This window comes from Neophocaena asiaeorientalis, unplaced genomic scaffold (assembly GCF_003031525.2).
Source record: "Neophocaena asiaeorientalis asiaeorientalis breed wild unplaced genomic scaffold, Neophocaena_asiaeorientalis_V1.1 scaffold171, whole genome shotgun sequence".
In the NCBI taxonomy this organism is placed as follows: domain Eukaryota; kingdom Metazoa; phylum Chordata; class Mammalia; order Artiodactyla; family Phocoenidae; genus Neophocaena; species Neophocaena asiaeorientalis.
The window spans coordinates 3,418,103-3,434,974 of record NW_020174013.1 but is presented as its reverse complement, the minus strand read 5'-3'; the positions used below and the strand labels follow the sequence as shown (position 1 = coordinate 3,434,974).

At 41.1% G+C, this 16,872-nt stretch overlaps 1 protein-coding gene across 3 annotated transcripts in view; it reads right to left on the bottom strand.

Moving 5' to 3' along the window:
- TMEM178A (transmembrane protein 178A) overlaps positions 1-12,075 on the bottom strand; it is a 236,314-nt gene extending 224,239 nt beyond the window's left edge. For all 3 annotated transcript variants that reach the window (XM_024753439.1, XM_024753442.1, XM_024753440.1), the window contains exons 1-2: positions 11,956-12,075; positions 3,174-3,337 (exon numbers count right to left, since the gene is read on the bottom strand). The gene's annotated coding sequence lies outside the window, so the exon portion shown is untranslated. The remainder of the gene's footprint in view (positions 1-3,173; positions 3,338-11,955) is intronic.
- Between the last annotated feature and the right edge of the window lie 4,797 nt (positions 12,076-16,872).

The following is a 16,872-nucleotide window of genomic DNA, read 5'->3' as shown; positions in this document are numbered from 1 at the left end:
GGAAGTCCATACTTTTACTACTTCTGAGACAACATATCCTTGCTGGCATCCCTGTGGAGGTCTAAACCATTCTGATCTGTTATTTGGAAGTGGACATGGGTCTTCACCATTTACGGAAACTGACTCTTGTCTGGTTCTCTCCTCCTTCTGGGCTCAGGAGATCCAAATTCTCCTGAAGTCAAGCCATTCCCATTTTCTTAGAACCCTTCTCCTTCCAGATAACTGAGTCTTCTGTTGCCCAAATCACCACATTTAGAAAATCACCACATTTTAACCTTTCCTCTAGAGAAGAGAAGGGAAAAGTACTTCTTGTCTTTCCATGGCAAGCCCAGAGACAAGAAAACAAGATGTGATTTCTTAATCAACTGCCACACCTATTAATATTATTTCAATTTTGTGGCCTTGACTTAGAATGTAACCATAATTAATCACACGATTTCCATGGGAAATCAATTCCAAGTTATAAACACTTCTCTTTTAGGGAACTTTGAGAACCCAATATATTCATTGGATATATTCTCTTTATAACAGCATTTTTCTTGCTTCTCTTTAAGGAAAGGAAAAATTGCAGAGAGCAGTGATAAGCTACATCATTAATATAAAAATACTCTGGTCACTGCTTTAAGGCTTTGCTTCAACATTAATGTCCACACATGAGGTGAACATATATTATCTCTTACCAAATGGCAAGATATTTTCTTCTCCAGGACACAAATGACATAGAGAGAGAGGTGGTAATAATTTTAAAGATATAACCTCCCTGAGGTACACTGTAGAGTTAATACCATCATAAATACAGATGTAGGTAAGGTTTAATTTAAGGAACTGTATTTTGGGTATTGTAGCACTTAGGCCAAAGAACCATGAGATAGTGGCCTGGTTTAATAAAACATCACAAAGGTCCATTAGGAAAACTCACCAGGGACAAAATGGGGGTAGTTTTGAAATAGACCATAGGAGCTGCTGCTTCTGCTAAAAGTAACCACACTGATTCCTAAATTTATCTCATTCTGTGATAACTGACTTTTCATTCTGAGGAGAGACAATGCAGTCCAGACCTCTTACCATTTCCTATGCTCATCAGCTTTCCTCCTGGGCCTAGTACAGACTCACCTTTCACTCTGAGGTGTTAGGTGAGGTGGTTGCCTCAAATACAAGCACTTTTTACAAGACAGACTAAGGGTAAATTGAACTCAAAGTAAATTTTTTTTTCTCCAAAATCCTTCCCTGATTCCATAGGTGGAAAACCTTTTGTTTTTTAGTTTCATCGGACCACCATTCCCATGTCTAGTCTAATAAATACTGGAATGAAGGCAGAATGATAACAAGGTACATTTGTGTGTGATTATGCAACATATCATGAGAGGAAATATTTTTCAAAATAATTTGTAGGGGCTTCCCTGGTGGTGCAGTGGTTAGGAGTCTGCCTGCCAATGCAGGGGACACAGGTTCGAGCCCTGGTCCAGGAAGATCCCACATGTCGCGGAGCAACTAAGCCCGTGAGCCACAACTACTGAGCCTGCACTCTAGAGTCTGCGAGCCACAACTACTGAGCCTGCGAGCCACAACTACTGAAGCCCATGTACCTAGAGACTGTGCTCTGCAACAAAAGAAGCCACCGCAGTGAGAAGCCCACACACCGCAATGAAGAGTAGTCCCCACTCGCTGCAACTAGAGAAAACCCGCGTAGCAACGAAGACCCAATGCAGCCAAAAATAAATAAATTTATATAAAAAAATAAATAATTTGTACGTTTGGCCTAGGAGTGTCTGAAAACTGGTAATAACTATAAAACAATTCAATAGTCATAAAATGAATTTTTAAAACCTGCTTTTCCCCATAAGAGATTATCCACATTTAATCATTTAAGAGCTGATTATCCAGAATGTGTAATATACAAATCCATTATTTCTTCTTTTCCCTTCTGCTGCCTGATTTTTGGTCATTTCACAGCTCATTAGTATCCTCTCTCTTGGAAAATAAAGGCAAATGTAGCACAAACTAGTATTTTCAACTTTCTGTGTAAAGGTTTTGTAGGAAGGGTTATGGTTTATATATCACTTTTCTTTAATAAGTATCTGGTTAGGCTCTACTGGGCACTGGTGAAGAATTAAAGACATTTAAGACATTGTCCCTGCTCTTAAGGCTCTTACAATTGGAGAAACAAGGTTTACGTGTAAAGTCAAATATTAATGCAAGACAATATATATTTAAACAACAGTATGAAAGAATCTGGTCATAAATACATAGTGTACAAGAGAGCTTTATAGATCTATCATGGTTTTGAAAAGGGAGAGCAATAGTTTGAACTGACAAGATGGTCACAGAAATTCTCAGTAAGGTAGTGAGACTTGAGCTAGGTATCAAAGAATGGATAGAATTTTAGCATGGGCAAAAGAAAAAAAAAGAAAATTCTGCACAAAGTAAAAAACACAAGAAAATCCCAGAATTCCAGGGTTCAAGGACCACAGATACTTTTAAAAGGAATATTCTAAGCATACAGAGTATAGAAAATAATATAACAACTTCTTTTGTCTTTCCCGCCCAGCTTTGTCACATATTTACTTTTTGCCATATTTGCTTTAGATCCACGTCTTTGTTTTTAAATACAGATTTGGCTGAAGGCTTCTACATACTCTATCATTATCCTGCTTTCTCAGCAGAGGTAACAACTATCCTGAATTTGGTAATTTATCATAACCACGAATATTTTAAAATGTTATTACAAACTGAAATATGCAGTATTGTTTGATGTGTTTAAAGTTATGTAAACAGTAGCATACTTTATGTATCTTCTGCCACTTGGTTTTATTCACTCAATATTCTATTAGTTGAGATTTACGCATATTCTAATTCTAGTTCTAGTTCATTTATTTTAACTATAATATTGTATTCCACTGTGTGATCATACACCAATTTACTTATCCATTCTCAGGTTGATGAACATTTAGGTTGTTTCCAATTATTTTCCTGTTATAGACAATGCTTCAATGAACAGTCATTTACATGTCTCTTTATGCATTTGAGGGAGAGTTTCATTTATACATGTAGAAATGGAATTGTTAGATTGTAAGGGCATCTTTAGCTTTGAGAATGAAAAATTGCCTTCCAACGTGGTTGTACCAGTTTATTCTCCTCCCCACAGTATACGAGATTTCCCATTTCTTCCTTACCTTTGCAACTCTGATGACTACATCATAGACATGGAACTGGAGAGTACCCCGGAGTCAGTTCTTGCTACAAACTAGCACTCTGTGTCGGTGACGCTCAGCTTTGGATCACACCATGAACCTGCCCAGCCCCAGCTAAGACGGGATATCAAACCTCTGGGAGAGAACTGGAGAAGAGCAAAGAAAGGACTGGTTGAGTGGCTGAGGATTGGGAGCACATTTTATTCATTTTTGCAACCCCAATATCTAATATAACCTGAAACTCAGTAATCAAAGCTCAGTAGATGTTCAACTGACTGAAACTAATTATAAACCCTGATCTGTTTCTGATTTTCACTCCTCTAAGCTTCAATTTCCCCATCTGTAAACTAAGGACGATAATAAATGAAGGAGTCTTTCCAAAGATAAAATGAGACATAAATATGAAAATATTTATAAATGCTAAAAAGTAATGCAAATTAAGTTATAAAAGATTTGAAAGCTGCTTCTGTGTCGTGACTTCTTACATATAACCAGATAATATTTTAGCAGTTCGAAAGTATTGGCAAATTTCTCATTGGCATTCTTCTTTTAACCTTAATTAATCCTGGGATCCCACCTACCTCAGACTCTGCTCAGGATCACATATAAAGATACATTGCAATCTTAAAAAGGTATTCCAATCCTTACTTGCAGCTGCCAAGGAGCACCTATGAGGAACCCATTCATCGTTACAGAGCCACGCTTGAGTTCCATTCTATTCTCTCTAGTCCTAAAACACAAACTCTTTCTCTAGGACCCAGTTTATTGGGCTCTTGGTTATTTTCTCCCTTCTCTCTTTCTTCCAACACCTGAAAGGTTGATTTAGCTCCTTTCTGGCTAAATTATTCCCTTTGTCTTCCTCCTTCCCCACCATCACGTCTCCACTGTCCTTTCCTTAAATTCCACATCACAAATACATCAAGCAAAGACAGGCTGGAAAACACTGCCTGGGGAAGAATGGATACATATTCATATCTTAATAAATTATCCCACAGCATAAATTCTTGTTATGGAAGGTACATTATTTTCACTTTAAATGTTTAAAAAACAAGGCCCAGAAACATTTTCTATTCCTTTTAAGTGGGCTTCATTAAAAAAAAAAAAATTGCTCACCATTGCTCTACACTCTCAGACTCTCACTTAGAGATCTCATTATTCTACCGTCTTTATTTGTATGACTTAAATTTACACGTGATGATCTAATTTCCTCTTGCACTTTCTAAATCTGTCACTATCTTTGCAATGGCTTCTCCTTAATGCCCTTTCATCTTCTCAAACATAATATGCCTAAAAGTGAGCTCACATTCATTCCAGATTTAGCTTCCCCCCGAGACTTCCATATTACCATCATTGGCATTTTAAGAAGCATGTTTCTTGGCCAAGTGTGGTATATCAGAAGAAGAGAATGGGGCCAGAGAGACAAATTAAGAGGCTTGTACCTCGTAACAAAAACCAGACTGCACTCAGATTTGCAGACATGGTGTTTTGGATTTATTTGGAAGGACCAAAGAGGGCTCTCTTTAGATCAGAGGTAAGCCCTAAATATTGGCATCAGCAGTGTAAGAGTGTTATACTTTCAGGTATTGAAAGTTCATACAAACATTTTCAGATATTGATGCCCACTTAATGGTATTGATGTTGAGACAGAGAGAGAATGCCTGTACAGCTCCACACTTATGCTTGAAAAGGACTATTCACAAATTTCATATAAGAGCTTAGCCATTTGTAAATGAAATACAAAGCAGCAGGGAAATTTTCATGAGTTTCCTTCCTTTTATTCCTTTTACAATGAGAACAATTATTCCATCAACACCTTTAAACTATTTCTGATGGCATCGGGTACTCAGCTGGGAAAGTTTATACTACCAGATGAGTCCTAATTTAAACATAATTTTTTAAAAAAGTATCTTAAGTAACCCAGATGATCAGATTCCAGACTGAAGCTTTGGCTCTAATGATAAGAAGAGGCCCTGATCCAGTTGGGCTTTGCCATGAGCTCAGACCCAGGATGACCTATTTCCTGGGGCAGAGATCTGGGTCAGTTTAAGAAATGAGTCACCTTCATATCTGCCTTGAGCTATGAGCAGAGGGTAAGGAATAACGAAAAACTCCTGGTACATGTTATTTCAATTACTTAACTGGGCTTTTATTTCTGTTGTTATTTTTGTTTTTGTTTTGTCTGTTTTGATCAAGAAAAACTCCAGTCCAGGTTTAAACCAAATTCACGGATTTTTTTTCTCCAAAGAGATGAACTTTTTAGATCTATGAGCAGATTGCTTTCCTAGAGGTTTTGTCAAGGGCAGGGGCTGGACTCCTCCTAAGGGAGTAATAGCAACTAGAATAAAGCTTCTAAAGAACAGGCCAGTAGGATAGCACTCTGGGCAGTAATCTACCCTGGAAACACAGTGTATGTAACTGCATTTGTTCTGGGTCAACTCGATCCAATCTGGCCCAACCGTGGCCTCACTCTGTATTTGGGAACTAGAGGACAGGGCAATACCCTTTAACTGAGGGCACCTAAGGGGAATTTTAGGCTAGATGTTATATGAAAGGGAACCAGGGAAACACTGTGCTCTGACTTATCAGGGGATAAAAGGTGAATATAACTAGGATTTTTATCGGTAGATTATCTCAGCATCTCTTGATCTCTCACCCAGACTGTATTCAGCCTGCCCTTCCTTACAATCCTTTAGTATTTTGCCTATGTTTCACAGAGCCTACACCCATCAAGGATTAGTTGGGTCTAAAAAAATATCAATTCCCTACAGTGCAGGCCCAAGAGCACCCCCTTGAAATTCTGGCTTCTCAAGAAGATAGGAGGTTCTTGTCTATAGAGACAAGGTTCTTGTCTAACTTGTTTGTCTTTGCAAGATCTCACCTGATAGCAACACGGGGTAGGTGTACTCTATGCCCTGTTTTGTTGGTGTGTTTTATCTGCTTGGTGATGAGAAGATGCTATTTGATCTGATAAACTGTTAGCAGGAATTTTACAGTAGGATCTATGAGATCAGGTTCTTGTCCCTGGCACTTTATGGCAATGGGGGTTCAAAAACACCTCTGATGATCTGATTCAGAGGGGAGCAAATATGTTTTTTGGAGATGTTACTTGATGGAGACTCAGGGGCCAGTTGTAGTTGAGGATTATATAATTATAGATTATAATCTGATCCCCTGGAGTTGGGCAGCACAGTGGCCCTGAGTTTGTTGCCAACTATAAAAAGCTGAATCAAAGTTTGGGCTACGATACAGTGTTGAGATAATAGGTAGTTATAGTCTTCCTGTAGTCAATACTGACAAGACTACACGTGGAATACTGAGCTCAATGCTTAGTGCCAGAGTTAAAAAGATATTAATACATTACATGTGTCCATATGAGGGGGGTCCAGATGAAATGTATGAAGATCATGATGTATGAGAAAGGCTGAAGGGGATCTGGGAGGATATAACTAAGAGGACACACACTAGCAGGAGAGGAACTATGAACATCAATAGTTAGGTCAGCACTGACCTCCGTGATGACAAAGCTAATGATACTTTTTTTTTTTTCAGTACGCGGGCCTCTCACTGTTTTGGCCTCTCCCGTTGCGGAGCACAGGCTCCAGACGTGCAGGCCCAGCGGCCATGGCTCACGGGCCCAGCCGCTCCGCAGCATGTGGGATCTTCCCGGACCGGGGCACGAACCCGTGTCCCCCGCATCGGCAGGCGGACTCTCAACCACTGCGCCACCAGGGAAGCCCTAATGATACTTTTATATCTCCCTCCTCAGTCTCTCTTTGGCATTTAACACACTTGCTCATTCTCTTCTTAAAATTCCCTCCTTCTTTGCTTCACTGATATTAATTGTACTAATTCTGTAGATGGTAAAATTGAATTCGAAGTGCAAGAGACTTATCTGTGGAAATACCTGGAAGGATGAAGAAGAATGACGGAGTAAGCGGGACGAGTCTCAGACTGCAGAGCAGCTCTGAGAAAGGCTCAGTGAGGCCACTGAGGAGCTCAGAGCAATGACTGCTCATTAGATGATACTGCATTACATATTCTCCCATCTTGTCTCCAGTCTTGCCATCTGCCTTCAATTCATTCTCCACCTGCAGCTAGCAGAACGTTTCTAAGGCACAAGTAAGATCATGCCACTCCTGTGCTGATAACCCATCAATAGCCCCCTTGTGCTCTCAAAAATCCAAATTATTTAACACAATTTACATGCCCCTTAATGTACTGGTCCCCGTTTACCACTCTAGCCTCATCTGTTATTCACCCCAAACAGAACTACTTTCACTTCTTTGAATGTAAACTTTCTACCCTCAGTATGGAATATACCTTCTTGCCTGGCTAATTCTCTAACTTGTCTTTTAAGTCTCAGCTTAGAGTTTCCTTCCTCTGCGAAGACTTCCATAACCTGCAAAGACTAGATTCGTTGCCCTCTTATGTGATCCCGGAAACTACATAATAAAGGGCAGGTGGAATCTTGGTTGTGCATCTACAGAGGGCAGTGAAATATCACTTGGGTGCTAAATATTGGAAATGTAATAAAAGGGACAATGTTTATATATCAGGACTTCTCTCAGGGAATATACTATATTAAATAGAAAGGAATTCTATGATAAATAGTTTGGTGTGGGTGATAGTTTTCCAAAGGGACATGATAGGCAAACATTTTCAATCTAGTCACTACCTTCACCCCCCAGCCCAACCCTAGGCATATGGAAATGTTGATGTCAGTATGGCTGGGAGCAGTACTGATGGCGGGGCAGGGATGTTATAATGCTTGGGGACAGTCCCATGCAAGCAAGGACTACCCAAAATGCTAATGAAACTTCCACTGAGAAACACTGTGCTAGGACGTATGCAAGTCTGGAAGTAGAGCTGAATTGCTCAGAATAACAGAGAGGAAGCTGAGAGCTGACACCTGAGGACTTCCATCTCCACCCACTCCCCATGCAGGGTTCCACCTCATCTGTAAATAAATGTCGAGTACATGTTTTCAAAAATATCCATTTACTATCTTAAAAAAATTAAGAAATTCATTTAAAGAAATTAAAAAATATATATATAGGTTGAAAAAGAACCAAATTATTAGCCCGAGTGGCATCTAGTATCTTCTTCTTGCTTTGCTTCTCTGCACCTCAGTACTTATCTCACTGTCAAGAAATTATATGAGAACTTGTCTGTAGCCCCAACTTGAGTTCAGGGACCTACTGCATTGCCAGAACCTAATATATGTTTGGCACCTAACAGATGCTCAAGAAACATTTCTGAACTATGGCTCTCCAAATTTAAAAATTAGCCCCAAAATTTTTTCTAAGTTTCTACCCTAATTTTTATTAGTGATAAATGTAAAATTTATCACTTATTTCACATTTCTATTTGAGCACCTCTAATTTAACAGATACAAAACAGAATCATCTATTTTGATCCAGTGTTATAACTCTCCCCCAAATAACCCCAGTTCCTCTTATTATAGCAAATGCTATTACCTTTTTGGGATCTTCCCAATTGTCTGAGCCAGAAACCTGCTCGTCATCCATGTCACTGTCCGCTTCCTCACCGTCCAATTATTTCCTAGTTTCCTTCCCTTTTTTCCATCCTAGGCCTCCCTGGCCTTAATTCAAGGTCTCTTATGTTATTGCATTTGCTTCCTAAATCGTATCTCCATCCCCATCCTCATAACTGTCAGCCTTTAAAACATTCTAAAATGTACCCAAAATAACAGTAATTAATACTTTGTGGGATTACTGTGGTGCCAGGTACCGCTGACTTTTACAGGTATTTTCTTTTTGACTCTTCATAATTGCCCCAGTTTGAAATAACTTCCCAAGGTTGTTCAGTAAGGAGACAGAGACAAGATCTGAACCCAGGTAGCCAGGCTCAGAACTGTGTTAGGCTAGGTTATATAACCTCCTGGAACTTTCTGCCATATTGTTTCACAGACATGTCTGAGTCTGATTCTCCTTCCCTGGCAGATGTAATGAGTCTTTTCTGAGTGAAGTCTGGCTCAGTATTCCTTTCCCAGAGTTGGTGGTATACTGAAAATGTGAATGGTGGCTATATGGTCAATAAACCAAAGAAGTGGATCCAGTGGGTTATTAGACAAGAGGTCCTGAAGATGAAACTGAAAGCTGGGGTGAAGACCAAGGAATTTTTAAGCCACAGATGCACGAGGGATGGGCTAACAGAAAGGTGGTCTGGATATGGTGGCAACTGCTACTGTCCATCTTAGCCTTACGTGCTCCCTACTGTGTGATGCTTATGTGGCTGGATGCTTTAAGGACCTGGGGCTAAGTGGTCAGCCTGGAGTATACCACCTCCCCTGTTTGTCTGGCAAATTCTGACATAGTTTTCAAATTTTACTTTAGCATCATTCCTACATCTTCCTGTCTACATTTAGGTCCCTCCTTTGTTTTTCTTACACTGTTTTATGAGACTGCAAATTCCTTGAGGTCGGGCACCCTGGTTTTTCTTCTTTGTACTCTACACCACTAGAATCTAATAATCACTGACTCCAATTGAGTAACAGGGAGGCAGATTTTGGCTTAGCATAATAGAAATTTTTTAAAGTATACTTTAACTACAGACTAGTGGCTAAGAGCTTGGCCTTTGTGTCTTACTACCTCTATTCAAATTTCAGCTTTCTGTATTACCTTGAGTAGCTTAAAATGTCTGTGCCTCAAAAAATGGAGATAATAATATCTATGTCATCAAGTTGTTGTGAGAATTAAATGAGATAATACATGGAAAGTACTTGGCTCAGTTCCTGGCACCCTGTAAGCACTTGGTAATTTTACATATTTTTTTATTATTGTTATGATTATTCACTAGCACTATCTTATACTGAACCAGGGTACTTCGGAAGCAGTGAGTTCCCTTTTACTGAAGGTATTCAAGCAGCAGTAAATCCAGGAGAGATGCTGTAGAAGCAGTTTAGGACTTCTAAGGATGCTTCTAATCAGAGAAGAGGGAAGTTATTTCTCTGATTCAAAGAAAGTGTGATCATTAGTGTTACTTCTAGTGAAGCTGAGGAGTGTTACAATAGAAAAAAAGACATCAGATTTGGCTCTATGTATGTATTACCAACAGCAAAATATTTTATTCTTTGTTGATTGCAAAAGCCCTTTTATTTATGTTGTAACCCATACGGCAAATCAGGCCCTTACATGCAAATCCATGTCTTCTCAAAAGGACTAGCTTGGCCTTGCCAAAATGGAACAAACAAAACTTTAAAGACTGTTTCAGCCCTACTGAAATGTCTTTTCCCTTTGAAAGAAGTCTATTAGTGATGCAAATGCAAAGTTATCTGCACAGAAGATAATCCTCGCAAACAAAACAGTGAAACCATTAGAACGTTCTTGTGCAGCATTCAATCCTGAGAATTTGGCTTTCCAGCATTAAAAAGGCAGAAAAAGAGAGCAGAACTGGTTCCTATTTGAGATCGTTTATTAGGTCTGCTTATCTGAACCCTGGGCTAATTATCCTCATGTTTGGCTTAAGGAGGCCAAACAATTCTCCAAAAGTGGACAGGCTGAAGGAAGGCTTGCCTCTGGGCAAGTGCCTTAAACAGGCAAAAAACAGGGTCCTTAGCCATGGAATAATATTTATAGTCAGGAGTTTAATTCTCAAGATACCAGAGTCTTTTAAGGTCGATCCATCTAGAAGAAACCCAATGATAAGCATTCATAGGGCAGCAGTGTAAGTAATATGCTCCTAGTACTGATGCTTTAAAATAATTAAAAACTAGATAATTGAAAGTCTACTTGTATAGGTGAAGAGATGGTCATTTTCCAACATCTTTTAGTCAACAGATAGGGCAAACAACTTCTTTGAGAATTTAGTAAACATGCAATCTTACTGTAGGCAAAGAGATGGAAAAGATAAAAATGTACGAGGCAGTTAACTGTAAATAGTTCGCTTGACTATTATTTGATTATACTTATTTTATATAAGTATAAAGACCTAGTTTTTCGGGGAGCCACGAGGCCTTAGGGAATATTAACGGTCAGAAGGTGTGGTGCCTAAGGGTACTAGGAAACAGCTTCTGAAGCAAAACTCCAAAGCGGTATTGCCGAAGTGGCCATCACCTACCTACTTGATTAAAGCTTTTGGAAATGCCTACTGGGCAGTTTATTGAAAACAGAAAATTAGCCCTCCATACCCACAGGCTTTCCTGGACAGATAATAAGAGTTGAAGCTGGTGTCCACAAGGCTTGCAATCTGGGTCTGAAGCAGGGTGGGGCTTTGGATAGTTAAGCTGTAGAGCTTGCGGACCATCACAGGTTGACATTTCAGGTATGGGAATGGATCTCGTCCACGCTCCACCCTTCACCCCCACCCCACCTCTCCTTTGCAAGGTTGCTAGACAGCTTGCTGGTCCCCTCCCCCGTCTTTGATAATACAGACGCCTCTGGTGAAGGTCAAGCACTGCTTTAGTTCTGGCCTCTGGCTGCCTCCCACGCCCTCCACGCGGAAGGGCTGGCGGCCGTTTGCCGTGTTTTTCCTCCAGAGCTTCCCACGGCCTACCCACTCCACACGCCTCCCTGGCCGCCCTCCTGACCTGTCCTTTTTTGCACCCTGTCAGGTCAACTCAAAGGGCCCGAGTGTCAGGGGTCGCAGAAAGCACAGCTCACTTTTTTCAGGGGATTTCCTCAGGACGACAACCCCTTCCCCCCAATCCCAGAAAGTCTGTGGGACTCGACTGTGTCCTATGTATAGTTGCTTCTAAAAAAAAAGTTCGGGACACGGGCCGTCTTGCAAATTAAAACTATACTACCTGCTTAGGATGGGGACCTGATGCGGCGACGTCAGACTTTGTCGCTGGGTAAATGAGAAGCGAATAGGAGCTCCTTTCTGACTGCCCCCCCCTCCGCGGTCCCGGGGGGCAGGCGAGCCTTTTCTGGCACGGCACAGCGGCGGTCGCGCGCGGGTCCCCCGCGCGGGGATGCGACCGTGCAGAGAACAAAGGGCCAAACGTTTAATCCCGAGACCCCCGGGTCCTTACCTGAGCCTCCCCCGGACGCGCATTTCCCGGGAAGCGCTGAACGGCGGCGGCAACTCCGCTCCTCACCGCGCGGAGAGGGTCTGCGCGTTTGTTGCATTGGCAGGGTCAGTGCGACGAGCCGGACAGCAGGGGTTTGGCTTATGTCAAACCTGCATGCTCTCCACGGACCTGGGATTGTTCGCGGTGGGTTGGCAACTGCTGCCCACCAGGCCCGGCGATAGTCATTTCACTGGGCAGCGTCCATCGACAGCCCCTCAACCTTAAGCCTCCTAGCATCCGCATACCAGTTTCTTTTAATTTTCCAAGTAATGACTTTCTTTTGTAAAAGAGATCTGGTTAGCATGACTTCTTTCTTCCTTCCTCCCTTCCTCCCTTTCTCCCTTTCTTTCTTTTCTTTCTTTCTTTCCCTCCCTTCCCTCCCTTCTTCTTTTTTTCTTTCGAAAGAGCAACTTTTTCTCCAACTCGAATTGGACCGTGATGCCTTATTAAACTTGTTTTTGTCAGTGACACATAGGATTCAGCTTTTTAATATATATATACATATAAGTGAATTGAATATTTAGGAAAGGTACTGGTTTGGCAAGGTTAGAATTCAAAGCCCATTAGTAGCATAGCATTCCTGTTGTAGAGGGACCACTTCTAAATGTGGCAGATAAATCATGCTCCTCTGGCCAGCTCAACTCTTGGCCTCACAGAGACTGCCAAGAAGAGCAGGCCTGTGCCAAATGTGGCAGCAGTCTTGATTTGGTTGTGTATCTTCTTACTGGTAACTGAAGTGGAACTCCGCCTGTTTCACATAACACCTGAGGATGCACAAAGAAACTTAACTTTACTTTGGAAAGTTGAGTCTTAACTTTATTTTGCCCACCTCTAAGCAGTAGGTTTTTACTTTTACCTCACTTGTAATGCATATGGTAACTTAGATATTTAATACAGGGCAGCCAGTATTCTGCATTAGTCTTGTTTTGTGGATGATTTGCTTTCCATCATCAGTTATATCACCACTTTTCTCCATAGACAACACAGGTGTACATGTTGTCACCTCTGTGACACACCTGCTGTGTATAAGGTACTGTGTATCTATCTAAGCCCTTGGGTTGTAGCGCTAAAAGAGAGACATGTTCCCAAGTCTTACTTGTTTATATTTTTTGGACAAGAACAACATTAAACAACCATTTAAATAATTATTTTATTGAGTTTTCTTTCGTGCTGCCGAGAGGAGAGGAGAGGATTAGGATTAGGGTTAGGAGAGCGTATAACAGGAGGACTTCATCTCCGCTGGGGAGTCAGAGGCAATGGGGAGAGGGAATTATGCCAGATAGAGGAAGCATGATCTGTGCAGGCTTGGAGGCCCCAAAGAACAGGGTGAGGATTTGAAAGAAGGCCTATGTGGCCTCAGTAGCCGGAGAGGGAGGATGACCCTAGATCATGCAGGCCTCTTTGGTCTTGTAAGGAGGTGGGACTTCTCTTTAGGACAATAAGGAACCACTGCAGGGTTTTAAGTAGGAGAGTGAAATTAGACTTGGATTTGTACAAGCTTTCAAGCTTTACCTACTGCAGTGTGGGGAGTGGAGATAGGGGGGCAGAGGTAAAGAGCAGTTAGGAGGCCACTGTAAGCATATCCATTACGGTATTGTGCTTGGAATTTGTAGTGATTGTGAAAGTTGAAGTGAGTGAATCCAGGTAGCTTAGAGTTGGTTAAGGGAGTCTGGTTAGGGCTTCCCTGATGGCACAATGGTTAAGAATCCACCTGCCAATGCAGGGGACACAGGTTCAAGCCCTGGTCTGGGAAGATCCCACATGCTGGGGAGCAACTAAGCCCATGTGCCACAACTACTAAGCCTGCGCTCTAGAACCCGTGAGCCACAACTGCTGAGCCCGCGCGCCACAACTACTGAAGCCCACGTGCCTAGAGCCCATGCTCCTCAACAAGAGAAGCCACCGCAATGCGAAGCCCGTGCACCACAACAAAGAGTAGCCCCCGCTCACCACAACTTGAGAAAGCCTGCGCACAGCAACGAAGACCCAACACAGCCACAGAATAATAATAAATAAATAAATAAATAAATATTTTAAAAAGGGAGTCTGGTTATATTGAGATGAAAAGTTAACTGAAACTTTGCTAATGTGTCAGGCTTAGGTGGCAGTGTAGACAGTAAGTTCTTTTTCAGTTCTTTACAAGAATAATTGGCCATGTATTTACTATATTTAGAAAAAACAGCTGGTAGTTAAGCCACATGATTAAAACGTAAAAAAGTTAAGGCCTGTAATTTCCTAAGGACATCTAAGTGCAGTGCAGGTATAAGTTGATTAATCTTGTCATCTGTTTAAAATAATGATAATGGAAACTAACATTTATAGAGTGCTTATTACTTGCCAGGCACTGCTCAAAGACTTCTCCATGTATTACCTCAATCCTTACAATAGCCCAATGAAAGAGATGCTGTTATTAACTCCATTTTGCATCAGAAGAAACTAAGGCACAGGGAAGTTACAGTAACTTGCCAAAGTTCGTAGGTGGCAAAGCCAGTTTGCTCTAGCTACTGTGTCCTTAACCAGCATATGGGCAGATAATGTATTATCAAATTTCCAGTGGAGAAACGGAGGCACGCACTTAGTTTAGCATGTTAGTTGCAGCCACACTCCGAGTTAGAGTGGATCTTTAGGTAGTAGTTAGAATACCTAACTCCTGCTGTGCAGCCAGGCCTCACTGTTTTTGTAGAGTCTGCCAAGTGGACATCAGATAATAGATACTTGATCCCTGCCTGCCAGACCCTTCTAATATCAGGGGCCCAAAGCAGAGAAACTCTGTGTGGTTTTTGGCATCATATCCCATTTGCTGAATGACCCAAAGCTTAAACTATTTGTATTTTTGTCTGTATATAGTCATATTCATGCTATAAAGATAACAGATTTTTTTGTATTTTGCTGTTTTCGATTTTCATTATTTTTACAAATGGTGTTGATTAGAGAGTAGTGCCTTAAAGAATTTTTTTCAAAAGCCGGTATATATAATTTGCTCCTTAATTTGTCAGTATTTAGGTGCTAAAAATGGAATGATCCAATTAAGTAAGTAAGTTAGAGGCCTGATTATTTATAGTCATTCTTAGAAGGTTGGTGTTTCAAGGGATTTTTATTGTGAAAACTGTATCCTATGCACTGTAATAATATGCTTATTATACTTAAGGCGGCGTGGTTTAGTTAACAAGCACTGAGCTAGGATGTGGAAGATCTAGAGTTTATTAGCTCTTTGGCCTTATAAAATCACTTAGCCTCTCAGAGCTGTTTTGTCGTGAAGATATTATTACCATCATATGCCCTTCTGTTTATGGTGTTGACTTGTTTCACTCAACAAATACGTTTTAATTTTTTTGAGGCCAAAAAAATGCAAATATACATTTCCTCTGCACTGTCTTAAAGTACATGAAAATATAGTTTAAAAAGAAGAGGATTACATACTTTTAAATGTGCTGTAACTCTGGGCTTTGTCTGTCAGATGAAGTATCTGTAGCAGGAGTTACTCAGGGACTTGGGAGTTGACAGCTAGAAAGGGCTCTGGTTGAGCCGCAGGGGGCCCACGAAACCCTTGGAAATTTATAGGCTTAGTGTTGTATGTGTGAGTGTTTTTCTGGAGAGATGGCTTTTGGTATTCATTACATTCTCAAAGAGTTCCATGATCCCAAAAAAGAAGAGAATGAATGATCTATAGGTGTGTCACTTGAAAGCGATTACTTGGAGAAGCTTGGAGAAGTTAGGTCTTTGTATACCATATCACATTATCAACATTTATCAACATTAGTATGATTTTCACATGCATTATGCTCTTTTTTTCTCAGGCAGTTTTCCAGTTTAATTTGTATTATTCCTACCCTTAGAGTCTTCATTTACGGATGTTTTTCTAGATTTATTGCTAGAGAGACGATACTAAAGCTAGAGGTAGGGTAAGGCAGGGTTGTTTTGAAGTACTGGTCTTCATGTGTTTCTCAGAGAGTATCTCATCTGGTCTTGTGGTGTTAGCTTTGTCCCTGTGAATGACTCCCAGATACCTCCAGCTTGTGCCTTCTGAGTTCTAGCCCATTATCTCCAGCTGACAAATGGAGACAAGGTCAAAAGCCCCAGTAGTGTCAGTTTGTTAAGGCTTGAAGCCTTGGAATCATCTTTTACTTCCAGACTGGACTTCATAAGCATTTTCCAAACTGTGACCAGGGGGCTTCCCCGGCAGTCCAGTGGTTAGAACTCTGCACTTCCACTGCGGGGGGCACGGGTTCGATCCCTGGTCGGGGAACTAAGAAGATCCTGCATGCTGTGGGATGCAGCCAAACAAGCAAACAAAAAACTGTGACCAGGATGCTCCAGGGAAAGCAGTACTATGAGTGTATCAGAGACCGAGAAGTCCTATGGTAAAGAAACCTGGTAAACTTTGCTTAACCCAGCAAACTCCAAAGTTACTTGATGATGGGATTCTTCTCTGTAATACCGATTGCTTGTCCTTAGAACTGGTGTCTTGCAGAACATGCTTTGGAAATGTTGATATTGATTTTTTCTATGTGTGTTTGGAAGCCATTCCCTCTGAAGCAGAGGCTGTAATGTGGCTAAGCTCCAAGGTAGCACTCACATGGTGATCTATGTAGAGAGACTCTGAAAGCTGACAGGAGAAAAATTGAAGGTTGGACAGTGAAATCAGGAAAT